This window comes from Oncorhynchus nerka, linkage group LG4 (genome assembly GCF_034236695.1).
Source record: "Oncorhynchus nerka isolate Pitt River linkage group LG4, Oner_Uvic_2.0, whole genome shotgun sequence".
Lineage (NCBI taxonomy): Eukaryota > Metazoa > Chordata > Actinopteri > Salmoniformes > Salmonidae > Oncorhynchus > Oncorhynchus nerka.
The window spans coordinates 33,586,244-33,610,932 of record NC_088399.1 but is presented as its reverse complement, the minus strand read 5'-3'; the positions used below and the strand labels follow the sequence as shown (position 1 = coordinate 33,610,932).

Genomic DNA, 24,689 nt, shown 5'->3' with positions numbered 1-24,689 from the left:
CTTGGGTGCTGCCAGCTGTGCATATGAAATAAACCCAACCCAAAGAAAACTGTGGTGTACCCTTCATTAAATCACATCAAATCAAAGATTATTGGTCACATACACATGGCTAGTAGATGTTAATGCGAGTGTAGCGAAATGCTTGTGCTTCTAGTTCCAACCATGCAGTAATATCTAACAAGTAATCTAACAATTTCACAACAACTACCTTTTACACACAAGTGTAAAGGAATGAATAAGAATATGTACATATAAATATATGGATGAGCGATGGCCGAACGGCATAAGCAAGATGTAGTAGATAGTATAGAGTACAGTATATACATATGAGATGAGTAATGTGGGGTACGTAAACATTATGTAAAGTGGCATTGTTTAACAACACTGTCATCTCAGATTTTGAAAATATGCTTTTCAACCATAGCAAAAGAAGCATTTGTGTAAGAGTATTGATAGCTAGCATAGCATTAAGCCTAGCATTCAGCGGGCAACATTTTCACAAAAACAAGAAAAGCATTCAAATAAAATCATTTACCTTTGAAGAACTTCAGATGTTTATAATGAGGAGACTCTCAGTTAGATAGCAAATGTTCAGTTTTTCCAAAAATATTATGTGTAGGAGAAATCGCTCCCTTTTATTCATCACGTTTGGCTAAGAAAAAAACCCGTATCCGGGAGTGTAATTATAGCCTCAAGCTCATTACCATAACGCAACGTTAACTATTCATGAAAATCGCAAATTAAATTATGTAAATATATTGGCTCTCAAGCTTAGCCTTTTGTTAACAACACTGTCATCTCAGATTTTGAAAATATGCTTTTCAACCATAGCAAAACAAGCATTTGTGTAAGAGTATTGATAGCTAGCATAGCATTAAGCCTAGCATTCAGCAAGCAACATTTTCACAAAAACAAGAAAAGCATTCAAATAAAATAATTTACCTTTGAAGAACTTCGGATGTTTTCAATGAGGAGACTCTCAGTTAGATAGCAAATGCAAAAATATTATTTGTGTAGGAGAAATCGCTCCGTTTTGTTCATCACGTTTGGCTGAGAAAACCCCCCGAAAATTCAGTCATCAAAACGCCAAACTTTTTTCCAAATTAACTCCATAATATCGACAGAAACATGGCAAACGTTGTTTAGAATCAATCATCAAGGTGTTTTTCAGATATCTATTCGATGATAAGTCATTCGTGGCAGTTTTGTTTCTCCTCTGAATCACATGGGAAAATACATGCAGCTGGAGATTACGCACCAATTTCGACGGAGGACACCAGGCGGACACCTGGTAAATGTAGTCTCTTATGGTCAATCTTCCAATGATATGCCTACAAATATGTCACAATGCTGCAGACACCTTGGGGAAACGACAGAAAGTGTAGGCTCGTTCCTGGCGCATTCACAGCCATATAAGGAGACATTGGAACACAGCGCCTCAAAAATCTGGCTCACTTTCTGTTTGAAGTTTCATCTTGGTTTCGCCTGTAGCATTAGTTCTGTGGCACTCACAGACAATATCTTTGCAGTTTTGGAAACGGCAGAGTGTTTTCTTTCCAAAGCTGTCAATTATATTCATAGGCGAGCTTTTCGTGACAAAATATCTTGTTTAAAATGGGAACGTTTTTTTATCCATAAATTAAAAGAGCGCCCCCTATATCCAAGAAGTTAAAGTGACTAGTGATACATTTATTACATTCAATTTTTTATTATTAAAGTGGCTAGAGATGAGTCAGTATGTTGGCAGCAGCCACTCAATGTTAGTGATGGCTGTTTAACAGTCTGATAGCCTTGAGATAGAAGCTTTTTTTCAGTCTCTCAGTCCCAGCTTTGAAGCACCTGTACTGACCTCGCCTTCTGGATGATAGCAGGGTGAACAGGCAGTGGCTTGGGTGGTTGTTGTCCTTGATGATCTTTATATGGCCTTCCTGTGACATCGGGTGGTGTAGGTGTCCCGGAGGGCAGGTAGTTTGCCCCCGGTGATGCGTTGTGCAGACCTCACTACCCTCTGGAGAGCCTTGTGGTTGTGGGTTGAGCAGTTGCCTTACCAGGCAGTGAATCAGCCCGACAGGATGCTCTTGATTGTGTATCTGTAAAAGTTTGTGAGTGTTTTTGGTGACAAGCCAAATTTCTTCAGCCTCCTTCTTCACCAAGCTGTCTGTGTGGGTGGACCATTTATGTTAGTCTGTGATGTGTACACCGAGGAACTTAACACTTTCCACCTTCTCCACTACTGTCCCATCGATGTGGATAGGGGGGTGCTTCCTCTGCTGTTTCCTGAAGTCCACAATCATCTCCTAGGTTTTGTTGACGTTGAGTGTGAGGTTATTTTCCTGACACCACACTCCGAGGGCCCTCACCTCCTCCCTGTAGGCCGTCTCGTTGTTGTTGGTAATCAAGCCTACCACTGTAGTGTCATCTGCAAACTTGATGATTGAGTTGGAGGCGTGCATGGCCACGCAGTCATGGGTGATCAGGGAGTACAGGAGAGTGCTGAGAACGCACCCTTATGGGGCCCCAGTGTTGAGGATCAGCGGGGTGAAGATCTTGTTTCCTACCCTCACCACCTGAGGGCGGCCCATCAGAAAGTCCAGGAACCAGTTGCACAATGACGAGTTTGGAGGGTACTATGGTGTTAAATGTTGAGCTGTAGTCAATGAACAGCATTCTTACATAGGTATTCCTCTTGTCCAGATGGGTTAGGGCAATGTGCAGTGTGATTGCGATTGCGTCGTCTGTGGACCTATTGGGGCGGTAAGCAAATTGGAGTCGGTCTAGGGTGTCAGGTGAGGTGGAGGAGAAATTATCCTTGACTAGTCTCTCAAAACACTTCCTGATGACGGAAGTGAGTGCTACGGGGCAATAGTCATTTAGCTCAGTTACCTTAGCTTTCTTGGGAACAGGAACAACGGTGGCCATCTTGAAGCATGTGGGGACAGCAGACTGGGATAGGGATTGATTGAATATGTCCGTAAACACACCAGCCAGCTGGTCTGCGCATGCTCTGAGGACGTCTGGGCCAGCAGCCTTGCGAGGGTTAACACGTTTAAAGGTTTTACTCACATTGGCTGCGGTGAAGGAGAGTCCGCAGGTTTTGGTAGCGGGTCGTGTCGGTGGCACTGTATTGTCCTCAAAGCGAACAAAGAAGTTGTTTAGTTTGTCTGGGAGCAAGACATCAGGGTCCGCGACGGGGCCTGCCACATACCTCTCATGTCTGAGCTGCTGAATTGTGACACTACTTTGTCTCTATACTGGCGCTTAGCTTGTTTGATTGCCTTGCGGAGGGAATAGCTACACTGTTTGTATTTGGTCATGTTTCCGGTCACCTTGCCCTGATTAAAAGCACTGGTTCGCACTTTTCAGTTTTGACTGTTGCCATCAATCCACGGTTTCTGGTTGGGGAAGGTTTTAATTGTCGCCGTGGGTACAACATCACCGATGCACTTGCTAATAAACTCGCTCACCGAATCAGCGTATACATCAATGTTGTTGTTCGATGCTATCCGGAACATATCCCAGTCCACGTGATCGAAGCAATCTTGAAGCGTGGAATCAGATTGGTCGGACCAGCGTTGAACAGACCTGAGCATGGGCATTTCCTGTTTTAGTTTCTGTCTATAGGCTGGGAGGAACAAAATGGAGTCGTGGTCAGATTTGCCAAAAGGAGGGCGAGGGAGGGCTTTGTATGCGTCGCGGAAGTTAGAGTAGCAATGATCCAGAATTTTTCCAGCCCGGGTCACGCATTTGATATGCTGATGAATTTTAGGGAGCCTTGTTTTCAGATTAGCCTTGTTAAAATCCCCAGCTACAATGAATGCAGCCTCAGGATATGTGGTTTCCAGTTTACATAGAGTCCAATGGAGTTCTTTCAGGGCCGTAGAGGTGTCTGCCTGGGGCGGTGTACATGACTGTGATTATAATCGAAGAGTATTCTCTTGGTAGATAATGCGGTCGGCATTTGATTGTAAGTAATTCTAGGTCAGGTGAACAAAAGGTCTTGAGTTCCTATATGTTGTTATATTCACACCACGACTCGTTAATCATAAGGCATACACCCGCCCTTCTTCTTCTCAGAGAGATGTTTGGTTCTGTCGGCGCAATGAGTGAAGAAACCAGGTGGCTGTACCGACTCTAACGTATCCTGAGTGTGCCATGTTTAGATGAAACAGAGAATGTTACAATCTCTGATGTCTCTCTGGAAGGCAACCCTTGCTCAGATTTCTTCTACCTTGTTGTCAAGAGACTGGACATTGGCGAGTAGTATACCTGGGAGTGGTGGGTGATGTGCCCATCTACGGAGCCTGACCAGAAGACCGCTCCGTCTGCCCCTTCTGTGGCGCCATTGTTTTGAGTCGCCTGCTGGAATCCGATCCATTGTCCTGGGTGGTGGACCAAACAGAGGATCCGCTTCGGGAAAGTCGTATTTCTGGTCATAATGTTGGTAAGTTGATGTTGCTCTTACAGTATATCCAATAGTTCCTCCCGACTGTATGTAATAAGACTTTAGATTTCCTGGGGTAGCAGTGTAAGAAATAATACATAAAAAACAAAATAGTGCATCGTTTCCTAAGAAAGCGAAGCGAGGCGGCCATCTCTGTCGGCGCCGTGACATACCATTTTTTTCCTAATCATCTCGCAAATCTTAATTTTGGATGAGATTGACTTTATGACCAACATTATACTATTTACACTTTGTTATCAATTCTGACACTACAATAAATGACTTATATTGATGCCACATAGGCAGTTTTCAACCAAATAAGTTTTTTTTCGGTTCAGTTGCGGATTAAAGCATACTACATTTTCTAAATTTTACATCAAATTAGATTTTTTCTGATACCCAAACGGCCTACAATTTTCGACGCAAATACAGTTCTCCAGACATGGCCAATGTGACATATTTTGATAAGTATGTAATATACTGTATATAGGCTACTGCATTGTGTGTTGCATGGTAAATTACTTTGATTCTGTATGAAATAGCTGTGGAGCTGTGGACATTTTTTACACGTTCATTAGAATCAAAGTATGACATTTCTCAATGAATTCCGACAATTCTCACATTTTAGAAGAATATTTGCTTTACACAAAACTTCCAGACTTTCTAACGACAGACCGTCACATTCCAAAACGCCAGAGCTACTGTGGGAACAAGCAAAAGGTTATGTTCCTACAGTCAAGCTAATGAATCTAAAGGTCAACTTAATGAATCCATTATAATGTTACATTTTTGATTAATGTCTTACTGCTTATACCTAACCTAGACTATCAAATATAATTTGATTAATGCTACTGATAACAGTATCCATTCTTAATTTGAGATGCCATTTAACGTGAACTGGAATATGACACATTGCCTCGAATTCTCGCAACCATCAAAAACAACACCATCTGCAGTTGGTAGAAGTTATCATTGAGTAACAGAGACAGCTCAAACTTAGGGCACTGACATTCAATGATGTAACCAAACCAAGCCCTGACGTAAAGAGCCCCCTAGCTGGGTCAGGCTGACTCACATGACAGGACACTAGACCCTGTTGTGTCAGGACTGGCCCTAGAACACAGCACCACTTCCACCTTCTGTTGCTCCACCTCTGCTCTGCTGGAAGGACTTGACGAAGTAGATCCCTCCTTCTCAACTCCTCTATATAACACTGTCCTAAAGGTCTTTACTGCCCAGCCCTGCCCAGTCAGTCAAGTCTATAGTCCACTCATTTTGACCTTAATCACAGCTCACTATGAATCAGAACTAGCTTCCTGCTCCATGTATGCTGAAACAGAATCCTCCTCCTTCGCCCTGAATTCTGAGGTGTGTCTCTATTGAGGTACAGACTGTCGTGAGAGTAGCAGAGGAGGACAGAGAGAGAGAAAAAAGCCCATCCCAGGCTGTAGACAGTGAGTTGTGGCAGGTTAGGGGCCTTTCTCTGCCATTGAGGAAGTGTTTGAGTTTTATTGGTTTCATATGACACGACAGGCCTTTTTTAAGACGTTGTAGACGTGGTGGTAAAAAAACAGTCTGCCCTCCCCAGCATTAAGTGTCCCTGTGATCTTTCGCATATTTATAGGTGCTGTCTTGTGTCACATGGCTTCCATTTCTTCACTTGTTGGGACCCCTGTGGCTGTTTTTACAAGCAGAGGAATGAAGGGGTCAATGGATCTGCCATCAGACCCCGGCCCAGAGAGAGCGAGAGGATGGTCTATAGGGGGAGGTGGGCCTGTTTTCGGGACTGGTTCACCCACTTTGAGTTCCAATGAGATAAGCCAGAAAGGTGAAAGGAAGAATTTGAGTTCCCAATGGCCATCTCAATGGCCGTAATATGATGTTATGTAATTTTTTTACTGTTTGTGACATTATGAGCCATTATATTTGACATTATATTTCTCACATATTACCATGCAAATGTACGTGATGATAGTCAGGTACTGTACAACAAACTGTAACCACAGCACAACGCTGTGTTGATCACAGCTTAAAGTCCATGCTTTATCTGTGAGCATGGCACTAGTACAGCATAATGCTACAGATATTTAAAATCTTGATATCACAGTTCTATTACTTTCACATCTCTAGGTACCATGGGTTGGTTTGATTACTGTCCTGTCTGACGATGTTACAGTTATCAATATAATCTTAGGCCAATAAATGTGCAATGCCACTCTCAGTGTCACTCGCTCAGGTTACATCCCCAAAACACCACAGCCCAACACCAAGTAAAAACTTTCCAGAGGGCATTAAGCGTCACTGTCAGCAGGGTAAAGAACCAAAAGGCTGAGGTGGCCATTTTGAGTGAAGAGCACATCCTGTAGCAGAGATACCAGGAAGAACTTTCAAGACACTGAGGAGGATGATTTCAGGTCTCTAGATTTATCTTAGGTAAAAGTTCCCTCTCAGAATTTATCCTGTCCTAGTGTTCTTGTCACTGTCTGTGTGACTGAGAAAGAGAAGAAGGGCACAGGCAGGAATGTCAGAGACCCGGGAGGGCATGGCGTTGCATGACAGGGAGCGAAGAGGCCCCCATCTCTCTCTCTCTCTCTCTCTCTCTCTCTCTCTCTCTCTCTCTGCCTGCCGAGAGCTGCTCTGTGTCTCCTCCTTTCCATGTGGTGCAGCAGCCCAGGTTTTAGTGGGCACTAAAAATACACTGTTAAACACAGTTTTAAAAGTTCCTAAAAGCATTTTTCCTCTCCAAAGTTGGCACTTTTAACTGTGATCAGGTTTCACATGCGACATGAGAGCACCTGGGGAGAGGAATGAAAGAGGCCGGGGAAAGCTCCCACACATCGTGGGCTCCTTGTAAAAACGGAGAGGGAAAACCAATCAGATTTATTGTTTTAATCAGTGCATGTGGTGTCTGTCTCTGTCTTTTTCTGGGATGACTCTGTGACCCAGACACTCTGGAGTAGAGTCCTCTCTTGTCCAGGTCAAAGGCATGGAGTATAATTTCACTCAGGACTTTGTCATTCTACTGACTCATCTTAATGGCTGCTTCTCACGTGATGACACAATTACCATCCACCTTTCCAAGAAATGCCCTGTACGGTGTCCATATTAGGATAGCTTCAATCTCAGCAGGATGCTTTATTATAGCTGTTACATGAACAGGAAAGAGGTTCCAAAAAGACGAATGGCAGCACGTTACTGTTGTTGATAATCGAGTGAAACATGAATTAACCCCGCAAGAGGAAAGATGAATATTTTTGTTAACTAATCCCTTGACTGAAGTGAGTCAGCCTGACAGTCTGTCCGACCCCTGTGAAGTCCCAGCAGTGCTCAGGAGGGAGGGAGTATGCCGGGGTCAAGCTCAATGTAACAAGGCACATAGGGAGGAGGCCCTTCCCTCCTTCCATCTCGTAAAAATCATTTTTATTTGCGCTTTTTACCTTTTATAGTCCTATTTGTGGCTGCAGGAAAGCGTTTGAAAGCAGTAAGAAAAAAAATGTCTAAAGTCCTCTCTTCAGGGGATAAGGCCTGGTGGTTTTTAGGGGAAGATGAGGGTTTAAAGGGGGCTTGGAGCTTCGTAGGGTTCAGAGGTCACATTCAGAAGGGTGAAAGGTGAGCCGTTTGGTGTTTTAAGGAGTTATTTTATATAGTGTTTGGGATGAAAGGTATTAGTTAAGCATGAAGTAGTGTTGTCTTTTAAAAGTGGTGGTCTCCAACAGACAGAAACACAGGAGAGTAGTGGTCTCAGAAGAACAGAAACAAGAGCAGGTATGAAAACCCCAGTTATTGACATCCACGGTGTGGAGCATACACCTCTATAGTTATGACTAGGAGAACACAGCCCAGAGAAAAGGAAGGTTTTATAGTGAGTAGGGTTGTGGAACACAGAAACGTCATATGCGTTTACACATAAGTGCATTGTGGGTATTTTGTGTTTTTCTTGGCCTGGGTGAATCAGTTATCCAAACACACAGATTACAGCTCCTTCACCACTGCTTGTGGTTTGTGGAGAGGAAATGAACAGCAGTAAGACAAACCCAACCTACAATTTGTGTTGCTCTCGTGGATGTTCCAAATGTTTCAACACAAGGCATGGCTCAAAAAGATCATGAAAAAAAACGGCCAGTAACATTAGATCTCCAAATCACTGAGAGGAAATCCAATCTAACGTTTAAAAACCATCCAGACATGTTTGAAAGGATTAGATGTGTACTTAGCTAGTCAAGAGAAGCCTCTTATCGCTGCTATATGTTAGTAAATCATAATCATTGCCAATCCAATCAAAGCTACAAGCCATATCTCTGCTTATTAGACTTTTTGGTTGATTGTTTAAGCTTTTGGGTATGGTATGATCAGCTGGTCATGCATGTATGATAATATCATTCTATATCTACTAATCTGGTCTGATAGGATCTCAGAGGCAAACCTGGGGGCACTTCATCAGATGTTAAAGGGTTTATAAGGGTTGTGGCCTAACACACTGTTCCATATCTGCCCTGCTGCTGGTTGACGTATGTAAGGAGAAATAATGATATGTTTGTTTCTTTGCTCTGGAAATGATCTTTGTCTGATCATCGCTGCAGGAAATTGCTTTAAGATTAATGAGGTCTCTCTTAGCAAAGCTGCAGATCTCAGGACTGTATATATACTGTGTTCTGGAGCACAGAACTTGTCTTGCTGCCTATATAATGTATTTTTATTTCACCTTTATTTAACCAGGTAAGCAAGTTGAGAACAAGTTCTCATTTACAATTGCGACCTGGCCAAGATAAAGCAAAGCAGTTCGACACATACAACGACACAGAGTTACACATGGAGTAAAACAAACATACAGTCAATAATACAGTAAAAAAAACAAGTCTATATACAATGTGAGCAAATTAGGTGAGAAGGGAGGTAAAGGCAAAAAAGGCCATGGTGGCAAAGTAAATACAATATAGCAAGTAAAACACTGGAATGGTAGTTTTGCAATGGAAGAATGTGCAAAGTAGAAATAAAAATAATGGGGTGCAAAGGAGCAAAATAAATAAATAAATTAAATACAGTTGGGAAAGAGGTAGTTGTTTGGGCTAAATTATAGGTGGGCTATGTACAGGTGCAGTAATCTGTAAGATGCTCTGACAGTTGGTGCTTAAAGCTAGTGAGGGAGATAAGTGTTTCCAATTTAAGAGATTTTTGTAGTTCGTTCCAGTCATTGGCAGCAGAGAACTGGAAGAGAGGCGGCCAAAGAAAGAATTGGTTTTGGGGGTGACTAGAGAGATATACCTGCTGGAGCGTGTGCTACAGGTGGGAGATGCTATGGTGACCAGCGAGCTGAGATAAGGGGGACTTTACCTAGCAGGGTCTTGTAGATGACATGGAGCCAGTGGGTTTGGCGACGAGTATGAAGCGAGGGCCAGCCAACGAGAGCGTACAGGTCGCAATGGTGGGTAGTATATGGGGCTTTGGTGACAAAACGGATTGCACTGTGATAGACTGCATCCAATTTGTTGAGTAGGGTATTGGAGGCTATTTTGTAAATGACATCGCCAAAGTCGAGGATTGGTAGGATGGTCAATTTTACAAGGGTATGTTTGGCAGCATGAGTGAAGGATGCTTTGTTGCGAAATAGGAAGCCAATTCTAGATTTAACTTTGGATTGGAGATGTTTGATATGGGTCTGGAAGGAGAGTTTACAGTCTAACCAGACACCTAAGTATTTGTAGTTGTCCACGTATTCTAAGTCAGAGCCGTCCAGAGTAGTGATGTTGGACAGGCGGGTAGGTGCAGGTAGCGATCGGTTGAAGAGCATGCATTTAGTTTTACTTGTATTTAAGAGCAATTGGAGGCCACGGAAGGAGAGTTGTATGGCATTGAAGCTTGCCTGGAGGGTTGTTAACACAGTGTCCAAAGAAGGGCCGGAAGTATACAGAATGGTGTCGTCTGCGTAGAGGTGGATCAGAGACTCACCAGCAGCAAGAGCGACCTCATTGATGTATACAGAGAAGAGAGTCGGTCCAAGAATTGAACCCTGTGGCACCCCCATAGAGACTGCCAGAGGTCCGGACAGCAGACCCTCCGATTTGACACACTGAACTCTATCAGAGAAGTAGTTGGTGAACCAGGCGAGGCAATCATTTGAGAAACCAAGGCTGTCGAGTCTGCCGATAAGGATGCGGTGGTTGACAGAGTCGAAAGCCTTGGCCAGATCAATGAATACGGCTGCACAGTAATGTTTCTTATCGATGGCGGTTAAGATATCGTTTAGGACCTTGAGCGTGGCTGTGGTGCACCCATGACCAGCTCTGAAACCAGATTGCATAGCAGAGAAGGTATGGTGAGATTCGAAATGGTCGGTAATCTGTTTGTTGACTTGGCTTTGAAGACCTTAGAAAGGCATGGTAGGATAGATATAGGTCTGTAGCAGTTTGGGTCAAGAGTGTCCCCCCCCTTTGAAGAGGGGGATGACCGCAGCTGCTTTCCAATCTTTGGGAATCTCAGATGACACGAAAGAGAGGTTGAACAGGCTAGTAATAGGGGTGGCAACAATTTCGGCAGATAATTTTAGAAAGAAAGGGTCCAGATTGTCTAGCCCGGCTGATTTGTAGGGGTCCAGATTTTTCAGCTCTTTCAGAACTTCAGCTGAATGGATTTGGGAGAAGGAGAAATGGGGAAGGCTTGGGCGAGTTGCTGTTGGGGGTGCAGTGCTGTTGACCGGGGTAGGAGTTGCCAGGTGGAAAGCATGGCCAGCCGTAGAAAAATGCTTATTGAAATTCTCAATTATGGTGGATTTATCAGTGGTGACAGTGTTTCCTATCTTCAGTGCAGTGGGCAGCTGGGAGGAGGTGTTCTTATTCTCCATGGACTTTACAGTGTCCCAGAACTTTTTAGAGTTAGTGTTGCAGGAAGCAAATTTCTGCTTGAAAAAGCTAGCCTTGGCTTTTCTAACTGCCTGTGTATAACGGTTTCTAGCTTCCCTGAACAGCTGCATATCACGGGGGCTGTTCGATGCTATATGCATGTTACTGGTGTAAGAATACATTGTTTTGTAATTCTTATTCATGTATTGTTAGTGGATGGCACATTTTTGACTGGTATAGAACGGTTTGTTCGTTTCTGAATAGCATAAACTCATGGTGGACTGGGGGATACTCCTTTTTCTCCATTTGCGAACCTAACATTTTCCGGCGGGGTAAATGATTATCTAAAGAGTGATTAGAATAGGTTAGATTAGATTAGAGATTGTTTGGGGTTAAACACCCAATATCATCCCCTCGTGTAATCCTAGTGTCACTGTCTCTAGTCTAATCCATAAGAGCGCTTGCTGAGGAGGCAGGCAGGTAGGCAGGGGAGAGGAGAGGAGATGCTGATACATTGTAATCCCTGCTCTCCAGAGCTCACTCCATAGTGTCCCCTGGGATGTGTCAGATTAAGCACAGTGGGTGTCCAGATTCCCTCCTTATGGGATGACCCCCTCTGGGTCACCACCTGTCCTCAGCCCACCCCCACGACAAGGACAACAATCTGACCATTGAAGTGTATATTTCCAGAAGGTTTCAACAAACATTTATTTGTGTATCTCAAAAAGGTTTGGCTGAGCATGAATAGGTCCACTGACATGCTTTCATCTGCTTCTTGGCAGGTTTGTTGTTGTTGATGACGATGTCATTCTTTGACGTTGAGAGGGTTTGTCCATGCTGCACAGAGGGCTCAGGAGGCAGTCTTAAGGAATGACAAATACATCATATTTCATTTATATGACTTGAAAATACTGTGTGACCCAAAAGCTGTTGCATTACTTCTCAGTAACTCTGTGTTGTCCAGCTGAATTAAAATGGCCGTCTCCCGTTCCCGTGGCGCTGGAGCTCCAGCACACTCAGCCAATCAATTCCTGTCTCCTCTATCAATCCATATCCTGAAGGCTTTGCCTCCTTCTGTGAATAAACTGCAGTGAGAGCCCGGCAGCAACCCAACACTTCATATCACTCTCTCAGAGATACTAAACTGCTTCAAATACACAAGATTGACTCAATGCTGATTTTCACTTGGGAACATGTCGACCTCACTTAAAAAGGAACTTGAAACAAGAATAGTGTGGTGTATCTGTGGAAAGGAAATAAGTGGTTGTGGAGATTGTGGATTATTTGGCAGCTCTGTGGATATTTTGAGATGCTATTGTCATTTGCACTAACCAATCACATTTGTAAATATGAATATAGTGTGATTAATGTCCGATGCCAATCCATTGCCTGAGGCACTTACACTTACTTACCTGTAGAATTAGAAACAGTTTGTTGTCTACATGTTTCGTCTGTTGTTGTTTTGTCTTTCGTACCCCTGGACAGTTATGTCTTTCGTACCCCTGGACAGTGACGTATGTGGTCTCCATCAGCAGCAGAAACCTGAGTGGCCGTCGATTTCACCCTCCATGTGAAGCCAACAAAAATGACTTGGGTGACCGGCAAGTGTAATTACGAATGCGTCTGATCCCTGTGAGTGCTCCTGCCGGGGACTTTCTCCCCTGCGCCTCAGGCTTTGGCACGAGTGGCGGAGAGAGGGTCAATGTTTAATAACGAACAGGTCGAGCCTCCTGTAACGGATACATGCACCTGCTTTGTGTATCAGTCAATTACCTAATTAGAACTCTCCCTCAGGGGAAAGCCAATACCTGGGCTGGGAGCCGCTGCTGTCCCCCACGCCTCCTCCTCCATGTGAACGGCCTTGTCGAGCCACCGGTCAGCTACGTGTGTGTGTGTGTGTGTGTGTGTAGGACAAATGGAAATTGTGAAATTGTGTGCTTCTCTCTGAGATTCTGATTAACTAGAAGAATGGCTACAACCTCTCCTCCTCCTCCTGCACTGGCCTGAGAAAGTGATCCTTGAAAGCAAGATGATGGGGTCTTCTCCCCTTCTCTCCAGGGGTTAGGGACTACTTTAGAGGGTACTCACCTGCGCAGGCCTGCTGTGAGGCTGATTGACGAGATGGTCAGCCATGATGTCCAGGGCTGGTCAGAGCTGGACACTGCTGCCCCTGCCTGGCCAAGTGGGCTGCAGTACAGGCCCAGGGACATTTAAGCCAATCAGGGACAGCTCAGCGATGATTAAGCTGCTCACTTTGGTCTCTGGAGAGGGAAGATAGGGAAGAGTGATGGGGCTCTGGGCTGCTCAGGATCACTCTAATGTAGAGGCTGTACATCTTCGTCTCAACTCCCACATGCCTCCCGCACGCCACCGCCTCCCCCGGTCTAATGTAGACGCTGTACATCTTCGTCTCAACTCCCACATGCCTCCCGCACGCCACCACCTACCCCGGTCTAATGTAGACGCTGTACATCTTCGTCTCAACTCCCACAAGCCTCCCGCACACCTCCCCTGCTAGTCCTGCTGCACAGCCAACCAACACCCACACAAGCATGGAATGTTTTACTACACAGCTAAATCAATTCTTGCTTATTAATCAACAACTATGGTGTAAATCACGGAGATGGGCGGAGGAAATCTGGAGAGAGGAAGAAAGGAGATTGAGATGGGATGGGCAGCCATGTTCCTAAAAATCAATTTTCACACATCAGAACTATTAGGTTATTGAGAAGGGGATGACTGATTGGGGCTGAGCGGGAAAGGAGATGTGGAGATGAATTGCCCGTTAATGGGGAAGCAGGTAGCGGCGGGGTGGCAGGTAGCCTAGTGGTTAGAGCGCTGGGCCGGTAACTGAAAGGTTGCTAGATTGAATCCCTGAGCTAACAAGGTAAAAACTGTCGTTCTGCCCCTGAACAAGTTAAACCACTGTTCTTAGGCTGTCATTGTAAATAAGAATTTGTTCATAATTGACTTGCTGAGTTAATATTAAAAATATACAAAAATGCTACTGTGTGCATTGTAAAAGCACTGGGCTGGTTGGGGCTTTAGAAGAGCAACAGGGTTTCTGGGTTCATGTTTGTTTGACAAACACTCCAAACCAAGAGAGTGGCCAATTATTTTTCATTTTCAGTGGTTTGTTTGTGAATCTGCTTGTTTGTATCTTGTTTTCAAAATGCATCATGTGTGCTGTTTGTTGATGATCACAGAAACATGCAGTAAGAAAAGCAATTACATTTTTTGGGTCCTTTTCCAGGTTCCTCTATCAAAGCATCATTATGCTAAGGCCTACAGATGGAGGTGAGCAGGTTACCAGGGGCATAGATCCCTTCCCCTGGAGAGAGAGAAATCTGTCCTTCATCCTGCCTCAGCGAGAAATCTTAAAGTGCTTGCCGACTTCTAGCTGCTAATAAAGCTAATGCAGTAATGTAAGGGCAGGGCGATTAATGAGAGAGCTCTGCCTGTGACATCTCAGACACCCTAATGTTGGGAGAGACGCTCCCTCCCTGCGCTTTAATCCATCACCGGCCACCATAACCCAATTATGGCCTGACGCTTTACTTTTATCTCCTCTGGTTGCGCGGCCATACAGACACTTAGGGAGAGAAGGGCCATGCAGGGACTCTGGTGCAGTCACAAAAACACTGGGGAGACTGGTGAGGAGACTCTGTCTAGAAGGAGAGAATGCCAAGACCCCTATGTAGACTTGGGGATTAATTGTATTTTGTAGCTATTGAAATGCATGCCGGGAATACAGTAGGGATGGACAATTAGTGTACAAAACTGCCTGCTCTTTCCATGACATAGCCTGACCAGGTGAACCCAGGTGAGAGCTATGATCCCTTATTGATGTCACTTGTTAAATCCACTTCAATCCGTGTAGATGAAAGGGAAGAGGCAGGTTAAAGAAGGACTACCAGGGGTGCAACTCAATATTAGGATGTATGGTATACTTAGTGTATAGTAACACTACTTGTTACAGTAGCAAATTTATGTTGGGGTAGTAAACAATGCTGCTTACAGTGCTGGCCACATCACTTCCATTAGCCAATCACAACGGCAAATGTACTTACAGTATATGTGCTCGGCTCAATAAAGTTCAAGACGATCATTTGCATGTCAATGTTTTCTCTCCTCTTTTCCCAAACATACAGCTGACTCCTGCAAATTCTCATTCAAAGTCAAGAGTGCTGTATGTGTTTTGTTGCACCCGAGCTGATTAGCTGGTTGGAAAAGCAATGCTGACATATGTTTAAGACTACCCGGACAATGGAAAATAAAATAGACAATCACGTACAGTGGGGAGAACAAGTATTTGAAACACTGCCGATTTTTTATTTTTTATTTTATTTCACCTTTATTTAACCAGGTAGGCTAGTTGAGAACAAGTTCTCATTTACAACTGTGACCTGGCCAAGATAAAGCATAGCAGTATGAACAGACAACAACACAGAGTTACACATGGAGTAAACAATAAACAAGTCAATAACACAGTAGAAAAAAAAAAAAAGAGTCTATATACATTGTGTGCAAAAGGCATGAGGAGGTAGGCGAATAATTACAATTTTGCAGGTTTTCCTACTTACAAAGCATGTAGAGGTCTATCATAGGTACACTTCAACTGTGAGAGACGGAATCTAAAACAAAAATCCAGAAAATCACATTGTATGATTTTTAAGTAATTAATTTTGTTGCATGACATAAGTATTTGATCACCTACCAACCAGTAAGAATTCCGGCTCTCACAGACCTGTTAGGTTTTCTTTAAGAAGCCCACCTGTTCTCCACTCATTACCTGTATTAACTGCACCTGTCCACACACTCAATCAAACAGACTCCAACCTCTCCACAATGGCCAAGACCAGAGAGCTGTGTAAGGACATCAGGGATACAATTGTAGACCAGCACAAGGCTGGGAAGGGATACAGGACAATAGGCAAGCAGCTTGGTGAGAAGGCAACAACTGTTGGTGAAATTATTAGAAAATGGAAGAGGTTCAAGATGACGGTCAATCACCCTTGGTCTGGGGCTCCATGCAAGATCTCACCTCGTGGGGCATTAATGATCATGAGGAAGGTGAGGGATCAGCCCAGAACTACACGGCAGGACCTGGTCAATGACCTGAAGAGAGCTGGGACCACAGTCTCAAAGAAAATCATTAGTAACACACTACGCCGTCATGGATTAAAATCCTGCAGCGCACGCAAGGTCCCCCTGCTCAAGCCAGCGCATCTCCAGGCCCGTCTGAAGTTTGCCAATGACCATCTGGATGATCCAGAGGAGGAATGGGAGAAGGTCATGTGGTCTGATGAGACAAAAATAGAGCTTTTTGGTCTAAACTCCATTCGCTGTGTTTGGAGGAAGAAGAAGGATGAGTACAACCCCAAGAACACCATCCCAACCGTGAAGCATGGAGGTGGAAACATCATTCTTTGGGGATGCTTGTCTGCAAAGGGGACAGGACGACTGCACCGTATTGAGGGGAGGATGGATGGGGCCATGTATCACAAGATCTTGGCCAACAACCTCCTTCCCTCAGTAAGAGCATTGAAGATGGGTCGTGGCTGGGTCTTCCAGCATGACAATGACCTGAAACACACAGCCAGGACAACTAAGGAGTGGCTCCGTAAGGAGCATCTCAAGGTCCTGGAGTGGCCTAGCCAGTCTCCAGACCTGAACCCAATAGAAAATCTTTGGAGGGAGCTGAAAGTCCGTATTGCCCAGCGACAACCCCGAAACCTGAAGGATCTGGAGAAGGTCTGTCTGGAGGAGTGGGCCAAAATCCATGCTGCGGTGTGTGCAAACCTGGTCAAGAACTACAGGAAAGGTATCACCTCTGTAATTGCAAACAAAGGTTTCTGTACCAAATATTAAGTTCTGCTTTTCTGATGTATCAAATACTACAATATTTACAATAAAATGCAAATGAATTACTTAAAAATCATACAATGTGATTTTCTGGATTTTTGTTTTAGATTCTGTCTCTCACAGTTGAAGTGTACCTATGATACAAATTACAGACCTCTACATGTACTCAGAGCATGTGCTGACCAACTGGAAAGTGTCTTCAATTATATTTTCAACCTGTCCCTTACTGAGTCTGTAATACCAGCATGTTTCAAGCAGACCACCATAGTGGCTATGCCCATTAACACTAAGGTAGCCTGCCTAAATGCCTACCGACCTGTAGCACTCACGTCTGTAGCCAATAAGTGCTTTGAAAGGCTGGTCATGGCTCACATCAACATCATTATCCCAGAAACCCTAGACCCACTCCAATTTGCATTCTGCCCCAACATATCCACAGATGACGTAATCTCTATTGCACTCAACACTGCCATTTGCCTCCTGGACAAAAGGAACACCTATGTGAGAATGCTAATCATTGACTAAAGCTCAGGATTCAACACCAAAGTGCCCTCAAAGCTCATCACTTAGCTAAGGACCCTGGGACTAAACACCTCCCCCTGCAACTGGATCCTGGACTTCGTGATGGGCAGCCCCCAGGTGGTAAGGGTAGGGAACAACACATCCGCAACGCTGATCCTTAACACGGGGGCCCCTCAGGCGTGCGTGATCAGTTCCCTCCTGTACTCCCTGTTCACTCATGACTGCATGGCCAGGCACGACTTCAACACCATCATCAAGTTTGCCGATGACACAACAGTTGTAGGCCTTATCACCGACAACAATGAGCCATGTGGTGCCAGGACAACAACCTCTCCCTAAACGTCATCAAGAAAAAGGAGATGATTGTGGACTACAGGAAAAGGAGGACTGAGCACGCCCCTATTCTCATCCACGGGGCTGCAGTGGAGCAGGTTGAGAGCTTCAAGATCCTTGGTGTCCACATCACTAACAAAATAACATGGTCCAAGCACACCAAGACAGTCATGAAGAGGGCACGACAAAACATATTCCCCATTAGGAGACTGAAAAGATTTGGCATTGGTCCTCAGATCCTCAAAAGGTTCTACAGCTGCACCATCGATATCATCCTAACTGGTTGCTTCACTGCCTGGTATGGTAACTGTTCGGCCTCCGACCGCAAGGCACTACAGAGGGTAGTACATCACTGGGGCCAAGCCTCCTGCCATCCAGGACCTCCATACCAGGCGGTGTCAAAGACTCCAGCCACCCTAGTCATAGACTGTTCTCTCTGCTACCGCATGGCAAGTGGTACCGGAGTGCCAGGTCTAGGTCCAAAAGGTTTCTTAACAGCTTCTACCCACAAGCCACAAGACTCATGAACAGCTAATCAAATTGCTACCGAGACCACTCTGCTACACTGCTGCTACTCTCTGTTTATTATCTATGCATAGTCACTTTACCTCCATGTACATATTACCTCAATTACCTCGACTAACCGGTGCCCCCGCACATTAACTCTGTTCCGGTACCCTCTGTATATAGCCTCATTATTGTTATTTTACTACTTTTAAAAGTATTTGTTACTTTTATTTATTTTTAAATGTACTGATCAATTTTTTTACTTAATACTTATTTTTCTTAAAACTGCATTGTTGGTTAAGGGCTTGTAAGTAAGCATTTCACTGTAAGGTCTACACCTGTTGTATTCTGCGCCTGTGACAAATAACATTTGATTTGATTTAACATTGTGATTAAAAAGCTATTTTACAGAGCAGTGATTTGATTTGCATTTTTGCAATTTCTTAAAAGTTTGATGTACTGTCAGATGCCATGTTGTTTGCCTAGTTAAAAAACATGAGTCAATCATGCTCTAATTAGGAGTGTTAACTCTGTTTCAAGGCCCCTATTGTCTAACTTGCAAAAACCTTGTCTTCTTCTGCTTCTAATGGTAGAATGATACTACACAAACATGGATACGTCCCTGAGGTCCACCATCAGAGCCCTGTTCCAGTCAGGGGGGTGCAGGCAAGCCACGCATTCACTGCATCTTTCATGAGGTGGAACGAGCCTTTTGTGTGCAATATTTATGATCTGCGCTCATGAATTCAAAAACAATACTTGACTTCTCACTGCAGGTCGCAAGGAGGGGTGGCAGCTGCCAGAGGCGGCCTGTAACTGGCCTGAGGAGGCCCCTCTTGCTCCAGGCTGCAGTGTGGAGCCGCTGCGGGTCTTTGATGGGCTCCACAGATCCCTCTCTCTCTCTCTCCCTGATTGCCCCCTGTTTATTATGTCACAGTATAACAGTGCTGTCAATCAAGAGATCTATGAGATCACTTCCTCTAAATCAGGTAGATTGACTCCTTAAGAGTTATTGGAGGCCTCACTTCCATTAGCCAATCACAACTGCAAATGAACTCATACTGTATGTGCTTGGCTCAATAAAGTTCAAGATGATTATTTGCATGTTCTCTCTCCTCTTTTCCCAAACATACAGCTGACTCCTGCAAATTCTCATTCAAAGTCAAGAGTGCTGTATGTGTTTTGTTGCACCCGAGCTGATTAGCTGGTTGGAAAAGCAATGCTGACATATGTTTAAGGCTGATCTGAAACAAGAGACTCTATGCTCACAATTTGTTAAACGCCCAGGTCTGCAATTGTTTGCTCTGATGATTGTAGTTTTGCCAGGAATACGTTCCTGTGCAAAGAAAATATTTTGATTAGTTTTGCATTGCAGTCATTTTCAGTCATTACCATGCCACTTGTTATACTGTATCTGACTATCAATGAAAACCTTTCGCTCCAATATAATATACAGTCATTTACAGTTCTAAATACCGGAAACCATTGTGATCAAAACAAGCAGGAGAGACAGAGATGTAGGATATTCATTTCAGCCAATTTTCTGCAGTCGGAAAACTCTCTTGCAGCAACAAGAAATGTGAATTGTTATGTGGATTATAATTAAAGGTCATTTTTGTAGGGGTTAAAACATCAAGTCAGAATTTTCTAAAGCCTTTTTTAACCAAAATACACTGCAAGTTTTACATTTCCTGCATTGCAGGAATGTTCTCCTGCAACAGGGTGATCAAATTAAGATCCTACTTCTGTAAGGTAATTGAGCATTTTGTATATTTAGTCTGTTAGTCATCAGAGCTATAGGCCGTGATGGTCCGCTCTGACAATCACTTACCACAGGAAGCATTAGTTAAGGATTATGTCAATATTATTGGTGGCTTTGTTAAGTCATGATGATTAATATTGTTATTCTTAATTCTTAAAAGTCAAAGCCATTGAGGGGGGTTTTAAGCTGACATACAGTATGGAAATGTTTTTAGATGCTCATACTGTGGATTATTTTGATATTTGACTTTGAATCAATATATATATACCTAAAGGGGTCCTAAAATTCCAAATAAAATGGGCCTATGGGTATGATTGACACATTTTTTACCGTTTGATCCAGATTTATTTAGCTACCTCTAATCAGCGGCATGGATTATACAAATCCAAGGAAATAAAAATTACAGGAGGAACTAGCGGGGGCCATTTTGGAAATAACAGGGCAGAGGGATGTATTTGGAGCAGTGGCTTAAGTCTCATCTGATATTAAACACTTAAATCTACCTGAATACCTTACCTGACAGAAAGTGAGGTAGGCCTGGATGAAGGATGAGGCTAGTCTGGAAAGACTGGGGAATCTGGGTAGGGGGGGATCACGGTGGCTTGAACATGCCACCCCCACCAAGTATCTATGTACAGTGCATTCGGAAAGTGTTCCAAACGCTTGACTTTTTGGACATTTTGTTATGTTAGAGCCTTATCTTAAAATGGATTAAATAAATAAAACATCTCATCAATCTACACACAATAGCCCATAATGACAAAGGGAAATATGTGTTCTTAATATATATATATATATATATACAAATATTTTAAAGAAATATACCATATTTACATAAGAATTCAGACACTTTGCTATTAGCCTAGAAATTGAACTCAGGTGCATCCTGTTTCCATTGATCATCCTTGAGATGTTTCCACAACTTGATTGGAGTCCACTTGTGGTAAATTCAATTGATTGGACATGATTTGGAAAGGCTCACACCTGTCTATGTAAGGTCCCACAGTTGACAGTGCATGTCAGAGCAAAACTTAGCCATGAGGTCAAAGGAATTGTCCGTAGAGCCCAGAGACAGGATTGTGTCGAGGCACAAATCTGGGGAAGGCTACCAAAAAATGTCTGCAGCATTGAAGATCCCCAAGAACACAGTGGCCTCCATCATTCTTAAATGGAAGAAATTTGTAACCACCAAGACTCTTCCTAGATCTGGTTGCCTGGCCAAACTGAGTAATCAGGGGAGAAGGGCCTTTGTCAGGGAACCTGATGGTCACTCTGACAGAGCTCCAGAGTCCCTCTGTGGAGATGGGAGAACCTTGCAGAAGGAAAACCATCTCTGTAGCACTCCACCAATCAGGCCTTTATTGTAGAGTGGCCAGACGGAAGCCACTCCTCAGTAAAAGGCAAATGAAAGCCTGCTTGGAGTTTGCCAAAAGGCACCTAAAGACTCAGACCATGGAGTAAAAAGATTCTCTGGTCTGATGAAACCAAGATAGAACTCTTTGGCCTGAATGCTAAGCGTCACGTCTGGAGGAAACCTGGCACCACATGCTGTGGGGATGTTTTTCAGCGGCAGGGACTGGGAGACAAAGATGAACAGCGCAAAGGCCCGAGAGATCCTTGATGAAAATCTGCTCCAGAGCGCTCTAGACCTCAGACTGGGGTGAAGGTTCACCTTTCAACAGGACAATGACCCAAAGCACACAGTCAAGACAATGCAGGAGTGGATAAGTCTCTGAATGTCATTGAGTGGCCCAGCCAGAGCCCAGACTTGAACCTGATCGCACATCTCTGGAGAGAACTGAAAATAGCTGTGCAGCGACGCTCCCCATCCAACCTGACAGAGCTTGAGAGGATCTGCAGAGAAGAATGGGAGAAATACAGGTGTGCTAAGCTTGTAGCGTCATACCCAAGAAGCCTCGAGGATGTAATCGCTGACAAAGGTGCTTCAACAAAGTAGTGAGTAAAGGAAAGGGTCTGAATAATTACGAAAATGTCATATTTCCGTTTTCTGTTTGTTAAAAATGTGCAAAAATGTGTTTTTACATTGTCATTATGGGGTATTGTATATAGATTGATGAGGGAATAAAACAATGTAATCCATTTTAGAATAAGGCTGTAACATAACAAAATGTGGTAAAAGTCAAGGGGTCTGGATACTTCCAAATGCACTGTATATCAGGAATTTCTGTCTCTCACTCTCTATTTGACCTTTTGTCCCTTGTTTCTCTCTAGCAAATCCTATACCTGCGCTGCTAAACCCACTCTGTGGCTATCCTGTTAGCCAGCTAGCCTGTTAGTCAGCAAGCCTGTTAGTCAGCAAGCCTGTTAGCTTTCCCCACCGGACATGGGCTTCAGCAGCGTCAGATGTCACCCGCTAGAGACAACGTGAGTCAGACAAACCTACTTGCCAGAGCTCTGAGGAGGAGATCTCGCTGCACACTGAAGTGCTGTAAGTGCCTGGGAGTCGTCTTACAAGAAACACTTATTGTATTTTGTATATTGAGCATGATGTTATGAAAAATTCATGCCGGTATTGTGCAGTTTTTTGCTGTGTGTGTGTGTGTGTGTGTGTGTGTGTGTGTGTATTTGAAACCGGCACCAGTCAGAGGAGAAAACAGTTAGCTTTGCATAATCATACACTGTATCATGGAGGTCTGCATCTCCTGAGGGTTGATGTGCGCATTAAAGTACCCGATGAGTCAATGGCTGATACCCGGGCCGCTGTTTTGGCAATCGTTACTGCACAGTTCTCTCTCCATTTACTGCATTACATGTCTATATTCCCCTAGGTTAGTATGCATGTTGACTCCACTATTGGCAAAGCAATAGTATAAAAATACTAGCAAAGGTGGACCAATATGTACACAAAACGATACAGCAGAAAGCAAAGAAAGCCAAGCAGAGCAACATGCCATCATATTCAGGGTGATTGAAACTGAGCGTCTTTAGTTTTCATTGAACCATTGAGCAAAACATCCCTACACAGAGAAGTATTTATTTTCTTATGCAGTTACTAAGCCCTTCTGATTCATGGAAGCAATTTGAGGACATGATAAGATATGGTCAGTTATTACAAGAGAAAAGACATAGCCTCTGTTAGCCAAGAAATGTCTCAGCGTAATTGGAACATTTGTATTTATTTAGGAAATTGATAAGTAGACTCTGCATTGAGTAAAATATCATGGATTATTTTTATGCAAATAAATCTCCTGAAAAGGGATTATGAAGGTCTTGAACATAAAGAGTTTTCTGATCAATGAAGGTCTTTCCTTTGAAATACAAAAGCAAAAGAAAACTCTTTGATTTTATTTCAAATTGTTTCTCTGACACATATGCTTTGAGTCAAACGGGAGAGGAGTCTCGGTCCTGTGCAACATGTTGATGCCGTAACAAAAGAAAATCTCATGCAAAACAGGTTCAAATGATAAAAAGCGACCATCGTTTTGGGTCACATACTCGTTAGATCATTCACAGCTGAGCTGGAATGGGAAACTGTGTTGGCCTGACCCCTGGAAACTGGGGTTGGCAACCCCTGATGTTGTGCACAATCAATTGAAACACTGGCAGCCTGGTTCTGAATCAACAGGGTCAAGTGGAGGAAAGATCCAGGGCCAGCCAGTAGAAATCAGATCTGGCAAACCAGAGAGGGATCAGGCGTCCCCCCCACCCCCCGGCTGGACCCTGATAGATGGGCTGTGAACCCTGGACCCAATCAGATGCTCCCAGAAGCCCTAGCCAAATGAAACAGTTATGTGACGACGCCAGGACAGCGGAGTCAATCACCACCTTCCGGAGACACCTGAAACCCCACCTCTTTAAGGAATACCTAGGATAGGATAAAGTAATCCTTCTCACCCCCCCCCCCCCTTAAAAGATTTAGATGCACTATTGTAAAGTGGCTGCTCCACTGGATGTCATAAGGTGAATGCACCAATTTGTAAGTCGCTCTGGATAAGAGCGTCTGCTAAATGACTTAAATGTAAATGTAAAATGTGACACTGTTAACAACATTGCTTAACACACTTTATCCAGTGCTCGGGGCACAATGTAGAGGATAGCCAGACGTGTGTGTAGGCGGAGGAGAGTCCAGACTGGACAGTCATCGATTCCCAGACAGGAAGTGAGGAGTCCCCCAAGGCTAGGGCTGCTGCTGATTGGGTCAGAGGTCAGAGGTCAGAGGAAGAGGTCAGAGGAATCAGCCTGGAACAGCCTACAACCATTATCAGAACAAACCGTCAGACTTACTTCACATGCAGACCCATCAATGTGCATGAACAGACTGGCCAGCCAGAGCCCTTTAAGGGTGGCAGAGACCTACCTCAATACACGTGAAGCCAAATGCTCTGAGAGGAGAATGTGTAATGTAATTTAATTGGATTGTGACGTCAATGGTTTTGGGTGACCGGCTGTGACATGAGAGGCG

General features: G+C 43.9%; 1 long non-coding RNA gene across 1 annotated transcript in view; it reads left to right on the top strand.

Annotated features, from left to right (window-relative positions):
- LOC115128895 (uncharacterized) overlaps nt 1-19,583 on the top strand; it is a 74,183-nt gene extending 54,600 nt beyond the window's left edge. The window contains exons 2-3 of the long non-coding RNA XR_003863564.1: nt 14,531-14,574; nt 19,098-19,583. This is a non-coding gene — a long non-coding RNA (uncharacterized LOC115128895). The remainder of the gene's footprint in view (nt 1-14,530; nt 14,575-19,097) is intronic.
- The last annotated feature ends 5,106 nt before the right edge of the window (nt 19,584-24,689 follow it).